This window comes from Halichoerus grypus, chromosome 15 (genome assembly GCF_964656455.1).
Source record: "Halichoerus grypus chromosome 15, mHalGry1.hap1.1, whole genome shotgun sequence".
In the NCBI taxonomy this organism is placed as follows: domain Eukaryota; kingdom Metazoa; phylum Chordata; class Mammalia; order Carnivora; family Phocidae; genus Halichoerus; species Halichoerus grypus.
Window position 1 is genome coordinate 41726625 of NC_135726.1, and position 7992 is coordinate 41734616.

Sequence of the window (7992 nt, forward strand, 5' to 3'; positions counted from 1 at the left end):
AAAAGAAGGAGGGAAGGAAGGAAAAAAGAAGGAGGGAGGGAAGGAGGGAAGAAAGGGGGGATTGCATCAGAGGTAGATCATTTCTAAGTGCAAGAATTGGAAGGAGGAACTAGACATGTCACCCTTGAACTACTGGTTTCTGGAGAGTCTGGCTCCCCATGGGCGATCCTACAAGACTGTATTCAAGCAGTGCCCAGGTCCTGAGCTAGCAGAGCCAGGCCTAAGCAGAGAAAAAGCTAAGCTTTCCATTGATAAGTTTTCTATGTAGCAGATTAAGAGTGTGATTGCAATTGAGTTAGTGAGAACATCCTAATCATCTCTTACTCAGAATTCCCAATGGCTATTCCTGGACAGGTAGAGCCACCAGACACAAGTCTCTTCTCTGGGACCCTTGGCTTTGGAGCAACTCCTCAGCAGCAGGAAACTCAAGACCCTACATCCTTGCTCAAGCCAAACAAAGAAAGAGGAGGGGCACCATGAAGAGCAGGAATCAGACACCACACTGGGGCCACCTCCAGGGCCTCTTGGTCTTGAGACCAATAAGGACCTCCCCTGGTCATTTAGTCCATGTCATTCCTCCCCTACACCACCCCTTTCCAGCAGGTGGGTCCATCAGCTGGCCCAGCCCATCCCTGCCTTCTCCCCTTTATCCTCATGCCCTTTCCTGACCCCAACATCCCCATCCAGAGCCCTCCTTCCCGGCCTCCTATCCCCATCGACACAACGCTCAAGCACCCGCTCCCCTCCCTTCCTGACCGCTCAGGACAACGTGCTCTCCATCACTTCCAGCCTCACCATCTGCCCTAACTCCTGAATCATGAGATCCCCTCCCTTCTTTTATTTGCCATTGTTGTTGCTGTCGTCGTTATTCCTTAACTATTCCCGAATGGTGGCTAAAGCAAATGCTGCTTCTCTAGGACAGCGACCACAGACTAGGGCCCTGGCGTGGGCTAGGCAGGGGGTTCCGTACAGGGGCCTGAGTGAGGACAGAGGGAGTGGAGGGGCTAAAGGGGGCAGCTGAGGCCAGGTGGTAAGGTTGGACCAATGCTGCCAAGTGTTCTCTTTTATGAAAAGAAAAAAAAAATTAAAACGACAAATCAGGATTTTTGAAATCTCCTAGGATTGGCAACGAATCCAATAGCGGCTTTATGCACATGTTGGCCAACGAGAGTCTGCTGGTGGCCAGCCCAGCCCTTGGCCTGGAGGCTGTATGCTCCCTCCCAGGAGACGGAGAGCAGCTCCCAAGGGGCGGCAGGTGCCCACCTCTCCCACAGCCCCCCTGGCGATGGCCCAGGGCTGGGCAGATGTCACAGGCTGGGGATAAGCGGGGGGTCAGGAGGAGACGAGGCTTCCTCCCCATGCTCCCACCCTGAGGGTGGGGCCATCTTGGCTTTGCTTGCAGCATCATTAAGGCAAAGAAAACAACCATAAAGTGTTTCATTCGACTCCGAGGATTGCCAGAAGAGCTAAGAGCTTCTTAAGTAGATCCCTTCCAAGCCATTTGGGCCCCTCTATAAATAAAGCTTTAGACAATTTCGGAAAGGCATATTTATTTATCTGATAGATCACAACAGCTCTTTCAGTGCTGTTAGCCCTGTGGTGTGATCCTCAAGCACTTAGCTCCCTTCCACCTAGTTAGGCCTCTTCCTGGGCAGCAAACATGGAGGTTAACCCCTCGGACGAGCAGGCGCCTGACATGAAGCAGTCCTCCTCACAGTGGGCCCCGCTCCGATCCGAGCCATTAACACGGAGGCGGCAGCAGATGCCAAGGGGAAATTATTAATAAGCAGTGGCTGAATGACTCCAAGCCAGCGAAAACATTTCGAAAGTGGCTAACGGCTAAAGGAAAGGGGCGGGAAGAAGGGAGGAGGAGACCAGGCTTGTGTTTTTCTCCAAACAGCGCGCGGGGGGGGGGGGGGGGGGGAAGGGGGGAGAAAAGGAAGTAGGAAAGAAGAACAGGGAGATGCAGACACTGATTACGAAGAAAAAATTCTCTCCCCCCTCCCCCGATCTGGGTTTCACCTGCCTCGATTTCTGGCACTGCAAGCTTTTCTTGGGTCAAATTGGGTGGAGGAAAGCCTTCTCAGCCTCAGCTACCCTGTACCCTCTAGATTCCAGTAGCAGCCCCCTCTCCTGGCAGGACAGCCAAAATGTCTCCGGACAGGGACAAACGTCCCCTGGGGAACAGAATCACCCCTGGCTGAGAACCACTGCACAGACTTAAAAGATAAACTTGAAAATGAATGCAGGAAAAATAAATAGTGGACCAAGGGCCTTGGAGAGAGCCGGCCTGGATTCAAGCCCCAAATCTACCACTTCCACAGTGACCTTGATCAAATTACTTCACATCTGGGTCTCGATTTTCTCATCCACAAAATGGGATGATACCTAGTATCATAAGCCATAAAGCAACCACATAAGGTTTTTGTGAGAGTGAAAATGTTTTTCATATCATGTCCTTAGCACAAAGTTGACCACACAATAAGAGATCAGATATCACCCACTATGGCTGTAATCCTTATCATCAGCATATGCAAATGGTCTCTGTCACAATCTAACACACTTTTTCCCATCCCAGTAGCCAGTCCTCCTCTGTCACAGGAGGCCTTTGCTGTGTTGGAGATTGATTAGTAATACCAAGCCCTCCCTTTCTTCCTCCCCCAAACAAAAAGTTATATTCAAACAAAGGTTTGCCACAGACCCTTAAAACATTTGTATTAGTCATGGAGTGGTCAGTTGTAAGCGACTAGAATCAACTCTTAGAAGAATGTTCCAGAATGCTGTGGGTCAGCTCCCAGATTCCAGAATCACAAAGGAAGGCTGTGGAACCAGGCTCAGCAAAGGGCAGGACCAGGGTGAATCTGGGGGCTCAGTAGCAGGGACTACTCCACACTCCCATCAGAGCATGGCCTTTGAAAATAATCTGTGCCAATTTTTTTTCCCCTCTGTTCTTGAATCACCCTGCTCAAGTTTCAAAATCCCAGGAGAGAGTGTAAAAATTGGCTAGGCTGGGGCCACATGCTCACCCCTGGCCTGGGTGGGATGCAGGGCACTTTGTTAAAAGGCCTGCTAAGGCTATCCACAGTGGGTAAGGGGAAGGGTCCTTTGCTGAAAGGAGATTAGAGAGTTGTTACCCTCTGAAAAACAACAGAATGGTGGGCACTGGGTGGGCTGAAGCAATGAATGTTTGCCCCACTCTGTACCCAAGGACGCACCCATCTGCCCTGCCCAGAAAGCAGAAGTATTCCACCTGTTCGGATTCACTGCACTCTTCATCAGGACCTCCCAGATAAGTCCCCAGCCTGAGACTGGCCTGACATCCCAACAAAAGCAGGGGGCATAGTCCGAGAAGGTCCTAGGCTAAGGCCAGCCTCTCAACTCAGCTTCCTCCCATCCCACTCCATCCTCCCCACACACTTCATTCTCATCTCCATCTACGAATAGGAGCTTGATGAAACCACACCCAGAAATAAGTCCCCGGAGCTGATTAATCCACTGTCTCCTGCCAGAAGTAAACCCACGGGGGGGGGGGGGCACAGGAACGAACACGGCCTCCGTGGGGCTGCAGCTAATACTAAGCCAGGCGAAAATGAGGGTTGGCAGGTTTGGAACTATTGATCCGTCAGGACGTGAAACAACCTGAGAGGCATCTTTCTGCTGAGGTTACCACTTATCCCGGAAGATGCTCTTGGCACTAAAGCATGGCATGAAAGCTTCCCTTAGACGGCAGGATAGGGGAAATGTTAGACACTCAGAGAGAGTAACTTGGCTCCCGAGATTTATTAATATTTTAAATGTGGAAGGCCTGCGTCCCAGGGCTTACTCATTGCTTGCTGGGGAAGAGTCCAGGTAAACAAATTCACAGCACCGAAAACAAAACCTCACCTCTGCATCTCGTTCCTCCATCAGATAACAGTGGTGAGCTAATTATTCAGATATAAGCACACTCGTGTCCTTCAGACAAACAAATGAAAGGGTTAAACTATGTATCTGTGGTTTCTCCATCGTAACATCCTTGGGGACAAAACTGAAATCATAATTTTATTAACGACCCACAGAAGAGATTGGATCAATTTTTCCATAGACTCAGAATTTGGCAATGAAGAGATCAGACCAAAAGTCGAAGAAAAGGAAAAAAAGTAAACTGGGGACGCTTTGTTCTCCACACAGAGCGTTTTCGACTCGGATGAATCTGAAAGAGAAATAAAAATAATCAGAGGTCATTTGGTGGGCAGATTCTGGCTCCAGGGTTCCCTGGGATTTGTTCAAAGGAAACCCATCCCTCCCACATGCCCCTTGCAGAGACGGCCGGGCCTGTGTGTACCCACGTCAGTCAGTCCAGGTGACAGGGACGAACGTCACTGAAGGCCGTGGCTAGTAACAGCCCCACGAGTTACTTGATCTCATGGTGAATGCTGAAGCCATCGGTCATGACAACCAAAAGGAGAAAATTAGAGCCAAATTTCAACAATCTTAGCCAAGAGGAGTGAAAAGTCAGGCACAAATCGGTCCGTTTAAGAATCAGTTTGCCTTGCCTTTTTTTTTTTTGAAACTATTTTTATCTGACTGTAGCAGAATCAGTTAAGATCCTTGAGGGCCTTTAAAGACCATCTACTGCCAGACTGTGGGCTGAAAGGAGGAGCCTTATTAAGGATCATATTTTAAAAGAACATTTACACTGTATTTCATAATTAGACTTTGCGTTTCATACATACTCTCCAAATGCATCTGAGAGCTTATTCTGGGCCTTAGGGCTGGGGCCACTGAGCCTGCGGGTGATTCTCCCCCCACATTCTCTCTCCAGTACAGACCTATCTACTGGAGAGCCTGGGTCGGGAAGACCTCCATCTCCAGCCCCTTGTTTTGTTCCTCCCTGCTCTGCCCCTGCACTTGGAGCAGGCATCTAGTACAGCTGTCCCCTACTGTCCACTCTGGTTGACACCCACTTCTTTGCCAGGTCACCACCACTGCCGCGTGCTAGAGACCTTGGCTCCACCCAGCATCTGGTCCACATGGATGCATTCTGGAGACATTGTAGGTGAGTGAAGGAAGCTGCTCGAGTGGGATCAGCCCCCAGGCAGGGACAGAGCTGAGGCCAGAGGACCCAAGGCAAAAAAGAACAGTCACCAGACATTTTCATCATGTTCCGTTATCTGCAAAATGGGGATGATCATCCATGGTGTTATCATCCATGGTGTTATCATATCATGTCGGTGTGGGATCTCTGTGGGAAACGGGAGATCCCAGCCCACCGGGCTGGGAGGGATGCTCCACATGCACATTTAGGCCACTGTGTTGGTTCCTATGGTGGGTTTTGCTTTGAACATAGAGCCAACGCAGACCTAGCCATGAGGCCTGATTCTCCCAGACCATGTCTTGACACTCAAGCTGAGAGATCCCCTCAATTTGCAGCTACCCCATTTGGTAGCTGCAAATTCCCCTGGGGTGTCCCTAACTAGCCCAGATGCTACTACTCCCCAAGGTCCTCTTCACTCAGACTGAGAGTGTCATGGAGAGAGAAATCAACTCCAGTGCCGAGAGAAAGAATGGTGATTAGAAAGATTTCGCAGAGGAGAGGCAGAGCTTGTCCATGCTGTGTTCCCACGGCATGGGTGCCCATGTCCACTAAGTGAGCCCACCGCCCCAGCAGACAGTGGCCCTCTCCAATGCAAGAGCACCTCCTTTGTCACCTGGGTCTGACACTTACCATGTGCCCCATAAACATGATAGAAGGGGCAAACAGCAGCTAGGAAACAAAACCTAGCCTGACTTTGCACTCTCTCGGGAGAGCCAGAACTTTTATACATTACATTTGATTGCCTTCCGGTGAGGCATCCTCTCTCGGGTTCCCCGGGATCTTGGCCGTGCTCCCTAGTCTTACTGCCCGCCCACTGTATTCATTTATATTACCTGAATGGCCCAGGTAGGCATGTGCATTTGCTACCCTGGGAATAAGTAAATGAAAGGTAGGATTCTTTTTTTTTTTTTTTTTAAGATTTATTTATTTATTTGACAGAGAGAGACACAGTGAGAGCAAGAACACAAGCAGGGGGAGTGGGAGAGGGAGAAGCAGGCTTCCTGCTGAGCAGGGAGCCCGATGCGGGGCTCGATCCCAGGACCCTGGGATCATGTCCTGAGCCGAAGGCAGACGCTTAACGACTGAGCCACCCAGGCGCCCCGAAAGGTAGGATTCTGATAAGAAGAAATAAATACAGAGGCAGTGCAGATGGAAGGAAAGCAAGAATGAAAGGCTCGGTGTAGGGGGCACTCCTTGATATGTTTGGGGACGGTGAGAAGTCAGCTAGGGCTGCCACAAAGGAAAGAATGTATGCAAGCAGGCAGGTGAAAGTCTGATTATAAATCGAGGTGGGATGGGACCTGCTCTCTGGGGCCAGGACATTGGAAATCTGACCTTGGCCCAAAGTTTCCCCAAACTATCATTTTCACTCCACCTTGGCATTTTTTGTCCCGTCTGCAAACCATCTGTTCTAAAATTTACTTTTTAAAAAATTTGCCTAACTTAAAAATAATTATCCTCATCCTAAGCAATGAGCTCTATCAAATTCATGATTCTCATATGCTAGCTATGTTTTTTCTGATATACATTAATGGAGCCCCTGGGTGGCTCAGTCAGTTGGGCATCTGACTCTTGATTTCAGCTCAGGTCATGATGTCACGGTCATAGGATTGAGCACCACATAGGGCTCCGCACTGAGTGGGAAGTATGCTTGAGATTCTCTTTCTCCCTCTGCCCCTCCCCTGCTCACGTGCTCTCACTTCTCTCTCTCTCTCAAATAAATAAATAAATAAATAAATAAATAAATAAATAAATATTTAAAAAATAAAAATATCACCACAAAAGTCCATCTGCTACCACCTGGAAGTATTTAACCCACTGAGCCAGGGATCCAGGTTCCACACTGGGAAGCACTTCTTAGTCTTTCTTTGGTCAAAAAGCAAGACTGTGACAATGACTTTCACTTAAATTAAGCCACGTTTTTTGGCAAACAAATCAACATTAATCAGTTGGTGTGTCTTTTCTCAGCTCTCCGAGTTTGGGATGTGGAATCCCTTTTGACTTTTCACCTCTCAATCCCACTGAGTCTCGAATTGTGTTTATTCTTCTGAGCCATTCTCCCTTCTTCCTTCAAGTTCTTCCAACCTTTCTCTGCCAACCTGGACATCATGAGGGGGGTGGGCCAGTATCACATGAAGCTCAACCTGGCAACAACTGAACTCCTTCTGAGTAGACTACGGAGCCAGCCCGTTGGGCTCAGAAGCCAGCCCCACCACTCAACACCTGTGTGACTAGGAGCACATTGTCTCTCTTCTTTGTGCCCCAATTTCACTATCTGTAAAACTGGGATGATAATACTATCTCCCTGATAGAGTAGTTGGGCCAAGTTAAATGAGTTAATGCATGCAAACAGTTAGAACCAGTGTCTAGAACACAAAAACATTCACTATGTATGAGTTATCATTACAGTTATTACCTATTATTATACCCTGCTAAATAGATTTCTTTCCCAAATACCTCATGCTTCAAAGTTTTCAAGTTCAATGACTTCCTTACTCTGACATCCAGCTTTGCTATCTTTTCCTGGGAGAAGACCATGGGATTCACCCTCTCTGTCTCACTGTATTCCCATTCCCAGACCATTCTCTGTTCACCTCATTCCCAGTTCAGGGCACCAGCCTCCAGCAAACTGTATCTCTTAGATCTCACCCCCATCCATCCAACTTGGCCTAGATTACCTTTCTGCTCCTCTGTCTAGAAGCCAGTATTTCCCTATTTCCTAACCACTCAAAAACAAACTTTCTGATAGGCTTTTAAGTCCCACTGTATTTGGCCTCACATAGTCCTATCACCCATATTTCTTTTAAGATTTTGTTTATTTATTTATTTATTTGAGAGAGAGAGAGAGACAGCATGAGCGGGGGGGGGGGCAGAGGGAGAGGCAGACTCCCCATTGAGCAGGGAGCCCCATGAGA